We start from the raw sequence: 14,341 nt of genomic DNA on the forward strand, positions 1-14,341 counted from the left end.
CAGAGAGCACGAGAGGGAAGAGGGCAGAGGGAGAAGCAGACCCCCTGCCGAGTAGGGAGCCCAATGCGGGACTTGATCCCGGGACTCCAGGATCATGACCTGAGCCGAAGGCAGTCGCTCAACCAACTGAGCCACCCAGGCGCCCCCCAGAATCCAGTTCTTATAGGAGAAAAACCTTCCGCACATAGGAGACCATTTTCTTCCAAGAGTCTAATCCTTTGTAAATTGAAGAATTGGAGACAGTTTAATCAGACTTGGCTGTTCAATCTACTTAATTGTTGAGAAAAAATTTTACATTCAGGTATCATATGTCTACATTATTGAAATGGTTCTGTGTGTTATCACTTAATAACATTGTTTAAGAAAAGGTTATGTTTTGGTGTTGGTGTGAGCAAATACTGAATTAGATAAAGTTCACAGGCCATCTGTTTCATTTCATTTTGGTCTTAAAAAGAAATAGTTAAATCCTTGTTCAGTTTTTTGAAATGACAGAATTAATCTGAATAATCACAGTAAATATGCTGTAAAATATAGTGAATATCTCTTTTGTCAATGAAATCACTATCTCTGAGTTGTAAAGCTAGAAAATGCATTTGTTAAATATGTAATTTATTTGTATTCTGACTTATCCCCAAAAGAATTTGAGTTGGACATATTCCCTTGTAGAAAAGAAATGATTAAATTAAAATATACTAGCTACTCATGGATTTTTCAAATAGGGATTTTACTAATAATAACTGGATTATGGAATTTGGTTTAGTCATTTTTACAGTAAAATTCTATTTTTAAGTAATTTCAAAAGTCTTACAAATGCATAAAGCAGAATTTAGGCTTCCAGAGATTTGATTTGATATTTGAGGTATTTTGGTAGTTGTATCCAAAATTACTTTTGTTAACCCAAAACTGTTTTATTGTGCCTTATCCTAATTCTTTGAGATTTAAACTGTTCTTTAAGGTGTTATAAAACCTTAGTTCAGTAAATAAGTGCCTGTTCTGTGTTAACTGCTTCAAGGATGAGAAAGATGTATTGCATATGATTAATATAGTTCCATATATCGAAGAAGAGAGACTGTGTATAATATACTATAATAGTAATTCTAATACAAATAAACCTTTTGGTATTCTTGTAGACATGTTAGAAAAAATACTGTGAAAAAACTTAATGAATAAATGGGTTAACCCATCTGTCTTTTTTCCCTTTTGTATCTAACCTTATTATTAAAATAAAAACCACCAGAGTACAAGATACTATAGTTATATTTGTATGAGCAGTCTCAAGATCTTACAGTATAATATCTAGCACAGTGTAGTCAAATACATAGTATTATGTATGTAGTATTAATATTTGGGGAATGAATGTCTGAAAACTGTTCTTCTTGAGGCTTTGTATTAGTAATAGTTAACTTACACTTTACATCATTTTCAAACTGCAGGCCATTACCCGTTAGTGAGTTGAGAAAACATTTTAGTGGATGTCATACATCATGATAAATGCAACAGAACAGAAGTTATGAGAATGCATCACATGTACTTATTGGATTGTTTTTATAAAATTTTAGTTTGTTATATAAATGCACATTTACATACACTAGGTAGTGATATAAAATGTATTTAACAGTGGATTGTGGTGAAAAAAAAAAACAGCAACAACAACAACAAAAAAACCCCAAAAACCTTTGAAAGCCATGATCTAGAGTTAATTTTAGCTGCCAGTTTCTCTTTACTATTTTGTAAGGTGTGAAAATGATTGGATTTGCACATCTGAGGTGTGATGGGTTTGGTCTTTGTTAATGCTGCTTTGCAAAATGCTTGACACCATGGCTTAAACTCCATTCCAGATTCCTGTATTGGATAAGGTCTGTTAACAACTGTTTTTGTTCTAGGTAGCCTTTAGTCTTTTGGGTCACTGACCTTTAACTTGCGTTAGACATCTTCCTTTAAAGAAAGAGGGTAGCTTCATTGACATTGGAAGCAATTGACATTTCTAACCATATCAAGGAAAAGATTCCAGAAACATGAAGAGAGAAACTAGAATGTAATTTTGTAAAACCAAAAACCAAAAACACAGTATCACAGAGGAGAAAGTTCTTCCAGTTAATGATGTAACCTACCTGCACCTCAGTTTGCAAAGAAAAAGGAGATTGTTGTTACTTGATTTCTCAGGTTATTTTCTGATAGAAAATTTGGAATTTTTCAGACATCTTTACCTCTCTTTTAGCTCTGAATTCCATTAAATATTTGGAATGATATTATGAACAACTTGACTTTCAGGAATTCAGAACCCCTAATGAACTGGAAACGAACTGCATTCATTAATATGTGTGCATTTAAATAATTTTCCATGAGCCTGTCTAGTCTGTTTGACAGAGTTTATATAGAAGAATTAAATGCTCATAGCCTGCATATTGGGAAAAATATCTTAGAACTTTCCTTGAAGTGAATGTTTCTTTGAAGCAGATTTAATTTGTGTCGAAGTGTCAAGGCCAATGTTTTTCACTCCCTGTGGAATTATTTTTTGATATTGTAATGAAAATCAATTGCAAAAGATAAATTCAGCATTTAAATACTCTTTACTCTGACTTTTATTTTCTAGGAACACATACAGTTCTTAAAATTGAGGTTATTTTCAGAATCTTAGAAGGTCATTGCCTTCATCACGCTTTTTCAGTGCTTGATTTTTGGATTTTACTGTTAACGGTATTTGCTGTTAACCTGAGAGCTACTTGAGCGTAGAAAGCACAGTTTATTCAATATGGGAATGTGGGGCAGTATAAGTTGAGTATAGATGAAAAAATAATTTCTTTAGGTCAGAAGTATTTTACATCTGGAAACATGCACTTGAACTCTGGCTGTGATTTTTCACATGTGCCATTTATTAGCAAATATATTCTTTATGAAATTTTGACAGTATACTTTACAGCCTCTAACTTTCAGAGCCTTTACTCTTTCTTCCTAAGGAAAGCTTTAATTCTAGGCAGAATTTAGCTTTGTTTGTTCAAATAAGGTGTTAAATCTTCAGTCAGGGTAGGGGACATTCTTAACCAAGGGATCACACCTGTATTTTTATTTTTATTTTATTTTTTTAGGAAAGTGTTTTGAGATCTATGAAAAGGGAGAAATCTTTGATCAAATTTCAGTTGGACTCAGGGTTTTATTTAATTGGCTTTCATACTTTAGGACATCTGCTTTATAATAAGAAAGGAGGTTCCCACCCACAGTTCTCTCTCCTCCTCTTTAGATGCAGCTATTTATTTTGAAGTGTCTCTGGTTCTCCATGAATTGGCAGATACTGTTGATACCTTGTATTACAGCAAGTAAAAATTGTTATGATTGTGACACAGGATATTCCCTGTGCCTTGAGGAGGAAACAGGCCGAGTTTGAACATTGTTCATGTATGTATCATAGGGTGCTGTGAACTTGGTTCCCTGAGAACATGAGATTGCCATAGCAACAAAGGCTCTTTCAAGGCAGAAATCTTGGCAGAGCGGTTGGGTCTCTTGAAGTGCTGGGTGTGTTGATAGGAAAGGATCCAGTCAACAGTAAACGTACAACTTTAGGCCAGCACAAGGAAAATAAGCATTTAGTTTTTAGCTTTAACTTGAAAGCAAATATATTTTGAGTTTCCCCCCAATGCTAATCTTAGCTCCAGACAAATATTTATATGAGGTTTTCTTTTCACATGTACGCTGTTTCAAGAACGTAAGTTCCCAAGCATGTGCTATATGACATTTTGGCTGGGCTAAGATTGTCTCTATTTTTGGAAAAATCAGTGTGGTGTAATGCATTCTAATATTAATGCATTTTGGTATTAAAAGCAGAGTAGATAAAAATCATTAAAAATTAACTCAGTTCAGAGTTTGGTCTTGTTTAAGAACTAGTAAAAAACAAAAGTAAATCTTCAAACTCCATGATTTGCCTGCAGTTCTCAAGATCCTTATTTTACCTAACCAGAGCTTTCTCTCTGTTCTACATCCTGAATCTCAGCCTTCATCATGGTTTTGCTCTTGGGGCTGTTCTTGCAGCTTCTTGTTTATGTGTTTTTGTGTTGTGTGCTAGACTTATTTTCTTAGTAATAAGCTTTTTGTTGGTAGGAACTGTGTCCTCCACTCTTGTGCCTTTTAAGAAAAGACCAGACACATGGTTAGGACCTAGTAAAAGCTAGTTTATTGATGGTTTTAATTTGAAATATGTCGATCAAAAAATTATATTCAAATAATAGACTAGCCTTTTAATAGGTTGTATATGTCAAGTCACCGTAGATAGTGTGTGTTCCCGAGGATACTATGTTATTTTTAATGCTTGATCCCAGGATGGATAATAATTTGTTTAGATTTTTTCCCAGCCATACTTCTTCATCTACACTGATGAACTCAGAAATTATTTGGATGACTGTTATCTCAATCCTCCCAAGAATGATATATATAATTGGTATCATTTTAGATGCCTTAGGAGAGAAGTGAATTCAGTACATACAGTGAATGACTTACGGTATGAGGGCTTAATTCTTATGTGGAATCACATTTGGAAATGGGATATATATGTCATTTCTATATTATACTCAGTTACCTCATGTATGGATGACTTGTTGGAATTTTTCCGTATGGTACTTCTACTATTCTCTTCTATTATGTCTTTTTCTAAGAAATAAAAGCTGGTAAAACTTTTAAGGAAAGCTGTTCCAGGGACCAGGTAGAAGTTTTGCCATTTTGATTTGTTAGAAGCTATTGAAGTGATAACCCTGTTTTAAGCACTACTACTGTCTGCGAATATACTACTACTGTCTACTTTTTAGGCTAGTTGAAAAGGGAAAAATTTTGGTGTTAAACTTGAAAAAAATTTTCTCCCTTTAAGAATGAAGAGGAAGATAAAATCTAGCTGCTGAATTAGGTATTTAAGATTATTTGATTATTTTATTATCCCATCTGAAAAAGAATCCATTGGTTATTTGCATGCATTTTATACCAAGAAGTGTTAAGCTTCATCCTTTATATTTAAAAGTAATTATTCATTAAAGAAGTATCTAAAGTATATAAGTTCAAAGTTCACATTTAGCTTTTTACCTTTGTTTACTGAGCAGGTTTAGGGGAAATGCCCAGGGCCTTAGGGGGGTGTCTGGGGTATTTTGGGTCAGATAAAACTTCAGGGATATTCCCCATTCACAGGATATTCCCCATTCACAGGATAGTTATTATTCAAGTGGAGTAAAGGAGCTCTTAAAATTAGCTGGTAGGGAAAATGATTTGACAGTTGAGGATTTACATATTGTTTGTCACTGTTTCTGATAGTATAAGTTATATTCAGTTGAATTTTCTTGAAGAAGCAACTTTGTTGTAGTCATTTTTGAATAAAATATTTATAAAATGCATTATGAGTTTTATTGTTTTCTTAAAGCTTACCAGATATCTAGCTTTATCAGAATTGTAGTCATGAATATTTATTTGTTGTACTTTGCTCTAATATAGGGATATTTATTATGATGAAGGTTGATAGGATTGTTTGGTTCTATGGGAATCTTTTTCTGATTTCTGTGCATGTATATATGTGGCATTTTTATTTTTTATTTCCTTATTACCAATAGTAATTTCTTAGCTTGTCAGTTTTTAGCAGGACTGAGCAATTTTTGGCTTTTATTATACTGTATAGTCTACTTGGTTCTATAATCTAACCTGCTAAAAACTGATTAGGATTAAAATGAGGTAGGTAAGTTGTAAAGTCTCTTGTTAAAATCAAGAGACTCTGTTGGTATATGAAAATAAGCCAGGGAATGATTTTCACCTCTCTTGTGGGGAAGAGTGCATGAGCTTTATTTAAGCTTTTTTCTAGCTTCTCTGTTTGCCTCTGGGTATAGTTGATTGCAGTCACTTGATATGTGGCTACGAGATATACAGACTGTTGTGATTTCTCCTTCAAGTGACTTTGATATTAAAAGCAATTTATTAAACTTTTTTCTTTCATTTAGTAGCAAAATTTGAAAAAAATAAATTATTTATATATATTAAATATATTTAAATATGAACTCAACCAATTGTGAATTAAAGGTATATCAAGTACTTAGTAAATAACAGAAATGTTTTTGGCATAAAATGGATTAAGTTGGTTTGGATTTATAATTATTGATAGTGATTACTTCATTAAACTCTAATATGCCCTGACTAAGGAACATTCTTTTGAATACCATCTAGCCTTTTCTGGTGTGAAGAAGCCTTTTTGTAAATGTAAAGGAAAATAAAGAATATTTAAATCATCCCTTTTGGTTATTGAGAGTAGAGATTCAATTGCTCAGTTAAGAAATACTTGTCAAGGACATTCTTTGGTACTGGATGAAACATAGTTTACAAATATGATGGGTTCTGTGTAGTTCCTGAAACTTGTGGCTACTGTATGAACTTTTTTAAAACTCTGGCTTCCTTTCATTCTTCTGTGTTTGTCAGTCCGTCTAGTAGTTCACTGAGTGAAGAGGATAGAGTTGTGTCTGCCAAGGCCCAGATGTGCCTCTTTCCTCACTGTGGCACTCTTGGCTTTTTGCTGAGTTTTATGTATGTGTAAGGGAGTAGGCCAGGTTCATGGGAGAGGAAGTGGGGAACCAACTGATTAGGACTTGTTCTGGGTTCAATAAAAGTTCATAAAGGGAGAGAGGATGTTCATTACCTAGGATGGGGTAGGGAGGCACCCTACTGCAGGTTTTTCAGCTCAGTCTCACTGCAGTGAGAGAAGGAGATCAAGTATCAGGGCAGATACTCTATCCATTGGAGCTCTTCTTATCTGAGGAACTTGAACACAGTAACCATAGTGGAATTGCTTAAAAAAAAAAGTGAGTGTTGTTTCATATTAAACTAGTTAAGTGGAGGAATTTCTCTTTTAGCTAGATTAAAAAAATATCAATTTTTTGAGCTACTCAGTGATTACTAAATGAGAATATAATTTTGATCCCTGTTGGGGCACCTGCCTGGCGCAGTCAGTAGAACATGCGACTCTTGATCTCAGGGTCATGAGTTCGAGCCCCATATTGGGTGTAGAGATTACTTAAATAAATGAATAAATTAAAAAAAAATAATTTTGATTCCATTTTTTTTGGGCTTGTGTTTAATTAGGAATAGTTGAGAAAGCTGGCCTCCATTATTTTCTTTTGGATCTATTCATAATATTACTTTTAGAACATGAACCAAGAAAAGTCAGATTGCTTTTCAGTCAATTTGAAACACATAGGAGCCATTTGGAAGTGCAGCAGCATGGCTTTGACTTTTACTCTGACTGAAATGGGAAGCCATCGGAGGGAATGACATCTCATTTAATATTTTAAGAGGATCACCCTGGTTGCTGTGTAGAGAATAGGGTAGAAAGAAGAGACCTGTTAGGAGGCTAAGAACATGTGGTTAAATTTGAAATATATACTGAAGGTAGAACTGATGCAACAGAAAGAATAGTTACTCTTAGTTGAGAATGGAGAAGACTAAAGGAGTAGGTTCCTTTTTTTTTTTTTTAATCAACATATGCTGGTTGCTTTAATTTTTCACTTTAAAGACAAGACCCAAATCAAAACCTTTGAACTTATACTTTTCAACCTGAAAGAGTCAAAGAATAGCTACAGTTCTAAAATAGCATCAGTAAAACCCAGTATTAATGGGCTATACTGAAACAAGGTGTAACATATGAATCTCTTACTTTGTACTTAATTTGAAGTGTTGCCACTGAAATCAATTACAGATGTTTATTCTGAAAGATGATACTATGAAGGTTGGAGACTCAAATGCTGATAATGGTTATTCAAAATTAAATTTATGGAATATCCAGATAATAGGTTTAATTGGAACTTGGCGACAGTTTTGAAATACTCATTAGCAACAATTTTTTAAAGACACAGGAGGCTACTTATATAATTGGGTGTTTTAAAATCATCTCCCTTTAGTGCTTTCAGTAGTCACATGGTCATTAAGCAAAGACCCAAATAATTTCAAATGACCACAGATACTATTTAGGCAAAAATTCTCATGTGTCAGTATTTTTAATGTTGTGTACATCAAATTATAGTGAAAAGATGACCAGAGACAAGATGCAATCCCTCTGTTTTCATGACTAGCACAACAGATTACAGTAAACCGAGTTTATATTCCATCATCAAGTATGGTTCTCCCATTAGTTTACTTTGTGACAGGTCAAGAATATCTTCAAATCCAATAGTCCCATCATTACCCTTCAAAATATCCAATGAAAGATTTGATGTTGGAAGAAATGGAAGACGCTGAATCTGCTGCACTGCCTTAAATTTCATTTGTAGTTTTAGTGGAGCAAATAGACCATGGGTGTTTCTCAGTGTGGAAAAATTCATTTTATCTTAGTTGAGCTGGAAATTTTTTTCTGATAATTCAAGATGACTGGGTGAAAGTTCATTTTTCATACAAGGATAACTTTTTCCAAGAAGATCATGACTTTCAAAAGGTCCACTGGTGGCAAGTTCAGTAATTGGAATACTGTCCCTTAACTGAGATATTAGTCCTCTGGCATTCATGTTCAACTTGCTCTGTGAGTAGCCCAGTTCATTTTTTTTAGGAAAAGGATTGGGAATCCACTTTTAGACATATTTTAAATACCTGTTAGACATCCAGTTGGAGATATTAGTAGGTAGTTGAATATACTGGTCTGGGATGTTGGTAGAGAAGTGAGCTGGAGGTTATCCTCTTGGGGACATCTGAATATATGGAACTTAAAGTGATGAGATCAGAGTGAATGTACATGAAAAAGGGATCAAAAGACTGTGTATGCACTTCAGCATTTACAGGTTGAGGTGATGAGCAGGAGAGACTTAAGAAGGCCTGTCCAGAAATACAATAGGAAAACAAGGCAAGTATGGTATCAGGGAAGGTAAATGAAGAGAGTGTTTTAAGGAAGAGGGGCTGCTAATAAGAGTATTAAGTGCAGCTGATAAGACAACTAAGATGAAGATGACAAATTGACCACTTGATTTAATAATTTGGAGGTCATTGGTGACCTTGAAAGGAGCAGTTGTGGTAGACTGGAGGGAACAAGAATCTTTTGGGAAGAAGTCTGGGAGAGTGGAAGTAAAGAAATTAGAGACAGCAAATATAGGCTCTTTATCCCAGGATTTTGCTCTTGTGGGAAAGATAGAAAAGAGGCTGTCGCTGTGTGATGATGGGGAGAGGTAAGTGGGTTAGAAGTAGTTTTTAATTTTTTATCTCTTTTGAGAGTTAATATAGCATGTTTATAGGATCATGGAAGTGAGTTAGAGAGAAAAAGAACTGACGTTACTGGAGGGAGAGGAAGAATTGCTTGAGCTGAGAGGAGGATAGATCAAATGCACAGGTTGGGGAAATAGGTTTGGCTAAGAACAAGGGCAGCTCATGGTAGCAGGAGAGAAAGTGAAGTGCATTAAATTATCAGCATGATTCATATTTTAGAAATATAGAAGTATAAATACTGTTAAAGTCTTTACTACTTTCTCCCTACATGACTTTTATTAAATATAATAATAAACCTGTGAATATCATGATAAAATTTGTATTGAAAGGTGTGGAGGAGCTGTAAAATGTTTCTACTTAAGAAAACTGTTGAAATATGTTTAATTAAGTAATTTTGCCCTTCATACAAAGTGAGTGTGTGTCTCTGTGGTTATTAATTGATGGACAAAAATTTGAAGGTAATTTTTGTAAATCAGCATATCCTAACGTGTCTTAGCTTGGTTATTACATAAGTAGTGTAAATAATCATTGTCAATTTTATGTGATTAGACCAGTTAGTTTTAGCATGGCCACTTAATGGTGACTGACTATAGATGTGGTATGAGTTTCTTCTTAAGAGTTAGATACACAATGGAAGGAATTTTAAACTACAACTAGTCTGTCTCATTTTGTAAGTTAGATTTTTGTTTAATATCATGCAGACAGAACGGTGTAATAGAATAGGAAAAATGAGCTAGAGACACGAGAACATATGGAAATTTGGCACATGATCTATCTGGCACATCAGAGCACTATGGTAAAATGGGCTTTTTAAGAAATGGTTAACCATTTGGAAAAAAGATAAAATTAAATTCATACCACATATACAGAAAAATGTAAATGGATCAGAGATCTCAATGTAAAGAATGAAACTCTACAAATACGAACAGAAGACATGGATGAATTCTTCTGTAACCAGGATATAAGGAAAGGTTTTCTCTATGACTCAAAATCTAGATGCAACAACAGGAAAGGCTGATAAATTTGACTCTGTAAAAATAAAAAGTAAGACTTTTGTATGGCAAAAACAAAAACACCCACTAATAACAAAGTCAATAGATAGATACAAATCTGTAAGAAAATATTTGCATTATCTATCACAGATAAAGGACTAATATGCCTCCTATATGAAGAACCTTTAAAAATAGAGGGTGAAGAGAAAAGACCAAATTGAAAGAGATGCAATAAGCAAAAGAAATTGACACTTTTCATAAAAAGCTGTAAAATTTTTCCTTATTTGAAAAGATACTCACTTTCACTTGCAATAAGAGAAGTCCAAGTTAAAATTTACACCAAGATGCCAGTTTTCACTTGAGATTGGTAGAAATTTTAAAGTACAACCAAATATTCCGTTAGCTGTGAGGAAAGAGGTATTTTCATACTTTGTTGATGGCAGTGCATACTAGTATTTTGATATGATTGTACCCCACTTTGATGCAGGACAGCTCACGAAGTGACTTCCTTCCAGAGCAACAGGGCAAGGTATGAGAAGTGTTTATTATTATCTGAGGCACCTTGGGACATACATCTGACCCCTCCACTTGGTCCCTTCTCCCCACAAATCTCTGAGATCAGAAAGAGGTGGTAATTCCCACCCCCTTTCTTCCCATTTTGGGCCTACCTTAAACCTTTGTGGTCTCTCCTACCAAGACTGGCTTTTGAGAGGCTAAAGGCATCTGTTTGTTAAGGAATACAAACAATCCTTTCCCAAGACAGCAGGACTACAACATGGGAATCCTGTTTTTGGTTACAGGAAACTGAATATTCACTAACTCTGTCTTATTATATTCCTTTGGTAGCAAGTCATAGTCTCTCTTTCAGGGTTAATGGATTCGTCAGGCATGTGAGAGCAAAGGTCAGGTGATTGGAAAGACCAAAATTAGTTCACCAATTAAATAAAATTATCCTCCTTAACTGTGGTTTGCATAAGGCATGCATTGTATGTATGTGTGAAGAGAAATGTTTTGGGGACATTTAATCTGTGGAATATATCAAAAAGCATATGTGCTTAGAATGAATAGAAACTATGTGCTATGTAAATACAAACTTTCCACATTAATTCACAACCATTATATCCTGTACTCTTGTGTGTATGCATTGTTGATTAATATTTAGATCAGTGATGCCACAAGGAAAGTTAACTATTCTGAACTCACCAGTGCCCTAATTATATGTCATCACATTCAGAGTTATTTTGTTTGTGGTTGTTATGAGAGCTGGAATAGAAGGTGATGTGGCAATTTATAATAATAATAAAAATCAAGTTAAGTGATGAATTATGTTGTTGGTGGCAAGGTAAAATGGTGCGAACTGCTTTGGAAAATAGCATGGCAGTTCCTCAGAAGGCTAATCAGAGAGTTACCATATGACTTAGTAATTCCACTCCTAAGTATATACCCATGAGAGTTGAGAACATGTCCACTCAAAAACTTGTATATGAGTGTTTATAGCAGCCTTATTTATAGTAGCCAAAAAATAAGCCAGAGGTCTGTCGCCTGATTAACGTATAAAGCGTTGTATATCTATAGAATGGAGTATTATTCGGTGTTAAAAAAAACTAGACTTCTGATACATGCTACAACATAGATGAACTTTGAAAACATGCTAAGTGAAAGAAACCTGTTACAAAAGTTCACATTATTATATGATTCCTTTATAGGAAATGTCCAGAATCGGCAAATCTGTAGATAGAAAGTAGATTAGTGGTTACCAAGGCCTGGGGCAGGGCAGTAGATTGGAGGGGGAAAAAGGGAGGGACAGTGAATGGATATGGATTTCTTGGAGGTACTGTGTGATGAAAATGTTCTAAAATTTGATAGTGGTTATTTGATGTTTGCACAACTGTGAATATATTAACTATTGAATTGTACACTTTAAATATGTGGATTGTGTGGTACGTGAGTTATATAGAAGTTGTTATAAAAGAAGTGAGTTACCTTTGTGTAGTGACTAACAGTAAGTTTTTTTCCCCATCACTAAAATGTCTGTGACCCATTCCTGTGCATTACTGGTGAGAATGTAAATTGGTATAACAAGAGAAGAAAAAAAAAAAAAAAGAAGGGACTTTGGTAGTATCTAACAAAACTACATTTGCATTTACTTTTTAAGATTTCATTTATTTATTTGAGAGAGAGAGCATGAGCAGGGGAGAGCAGCAGAGAGGGAGAAGCAGGCTCCTTGTTGAGCAGGGAGCCCAATGCGGGGCTCGATCCCAGGACCCTGAGATCATGACCTGAGCCAAAGGCAGACGCTTAACCAACTGAGCCATCCAGGCCCCCCTACATTTACTTTTTGACGCAGCAGTTGCACTTCTGGCAATTTACCCTGAAGATCCAACAATGCAAGTATACATATGGACAAGATTATTCATTGCAGCATTATTTGTAATTGCAAAATATTGGAAACAACCTACCTGTCAATACAGAAGAAAGTGATAAAACTGTAGTGCATCCACACACCATACAGGTATAGAAAAGAGTGAGGCAATCTCTGTGAATTGATAAGGTGTGATTTCTAGGATTATATGTTTAAGTATATGGTCAAGCAAAGTACAAAAGAGCAGCCATGCTATACAATCTTATTTAAGAAAGAAGGCAACATAAGAAAATATACATATATCTGCAAATGAAATACAGGAAGAATAAACCAGAAACCGCGGACACAGTGAGTAAAAACAGGGCAGGAAGAATGAGGGGTGGGCATGGGATTAAAGTAATGAAGGAGGTTGTGACATTACTGTGTATTCCTTCTTGTATGATTCTGACATTTGGAACTATGTTAATGTTTCGTATGTTTAAAAGAATCTGTAAAGTTAGAAAAAAAATGAAAACAAAAATGGACTAAAACAGAAATGAATGAACTCAACTAATTTCAAATGAGTACCATAATTACATGTGGGTTGGGGAAGGATACTAACACAAGTAACTTTATTTTTTTAAAAAGGTTTTATTTATTAGAGAGCGGGGGGTGGGGTGGGGGCTGGGACAGATGGGGAGGCAGAGAGAGAATCTTAAGCAGGCTCCACGCTTGGAGCCTGATGTGGGACTCAGTCCCAGGACCCTGAGATCATGACCTAAGCTGAAACCAAGAGTTGAATGCTTAACCGACTAAGCCACCCAGGCGCCCCAACACAAGTAACTTTAGAATATAATATTTGACTACATGCCTCCAGGTTGAAGACAAAAGGAACTCTTAAAAAAATACTGAACTCTGGTTTGGTAGGCTTTCTTTTTTTTGTGTAGAGCTCTGGGTCACCAAATCCAAAAGTACATTCTTTGTATACCAGGTTTGAGAAAATAGTAAATAAGTATTTTATGAATAACGGAAGCCAGATTGCTTATTGTGGAGAAGACACTTTTAAATATGAAAAGGGGAAGGCTGGAAGGACAAAATACTAGAGTGTTCAGTTAGAATTTGAAGTATCAGTATAAACTCATCTTCCTTTCTTCCATGCATTCATGCATCCGTCCATCCGTCTGTCCATCTAAGAATGTTATAGATGAGATGTATGTGTGTATATACATATGAATTTATTTCATACATTTCTATACCAACTTCCCTTGCACAGATCTTCCTAGATGATTTTTTTTTAAAGATTTTATTAATTTTACAGCGAGAGAGGGAACACAAGCAGGGGGAGTGTGAGAGGGAGAAGCAGGCTTCCCGCCGAGCAGGGAGCTCGATGTGGGGCTTGATCCCAGGACCCTGGGATCATGACCTGAGCCGAAGGCAGATGCTTAATGACTGAGCCACCAGGCACCCCTTCCTAGATGATTTTTAGTTAACAAATTTACCATTGACTAAACTTGATAGGTAAGATATTATGAGATTATTTAGATGCTATTTTTTTTTGTAGTTGAGCCATTTACAGAATATATTTATTAAATACATTTGCTAAAACATTAGACTTCTGACTATTTAGTTGTGAATAGTAGTGACCTCTTTAAAATATATTTGGTTTAATTTTGTAAAGGTTCCTTCAGATTTACTTTTAAGAAAAATATTTGCAATACTGCAGTAAAGGACCTCCTTTAGCAAACATTTTTAGCATACATGCAAGTGGAAAACATGTCTGGAGCTGTCTTTTGTGATTAATAGATTGAATTCA

At 34.8% G+C, this 14,341-nt stretch overlaps 1 protein-coding gene and 1 pseudogene across 6 annotated transcripts in view; one reads left to right on the plus strand and one right to left on the minus strand.

Annotated features, from left to right (window-relative positions):
• The window catches only part of TCF12 (transcription factor 12), a 352,686-nt gene that overhangs the window by 32,889 nt on the left and 305,456 nt on the right, over positions 1–14,341 (plus strand). The window lies entirely within an intron of this gene.
• LOC102732264 (proteasome maturation protein pseudogene) lies at positions 8,088–8,507 on the minus strand (annotated as a pseudogene).

Source organism: Leptonychotes weddellii, chromosome 9 (genome assembly GCF_054177405.1).
Source record: "Leptonychotes weddellii isolate Sample4059 chromosome 9, ASM5417740v2, whole genome shotgun sequence".
NCBI lineage: Eukaryota > Metazoa > Chordata > Mammalia > Carnivora > Phocidae > Leptonychotes > Leptonychotes weddellii.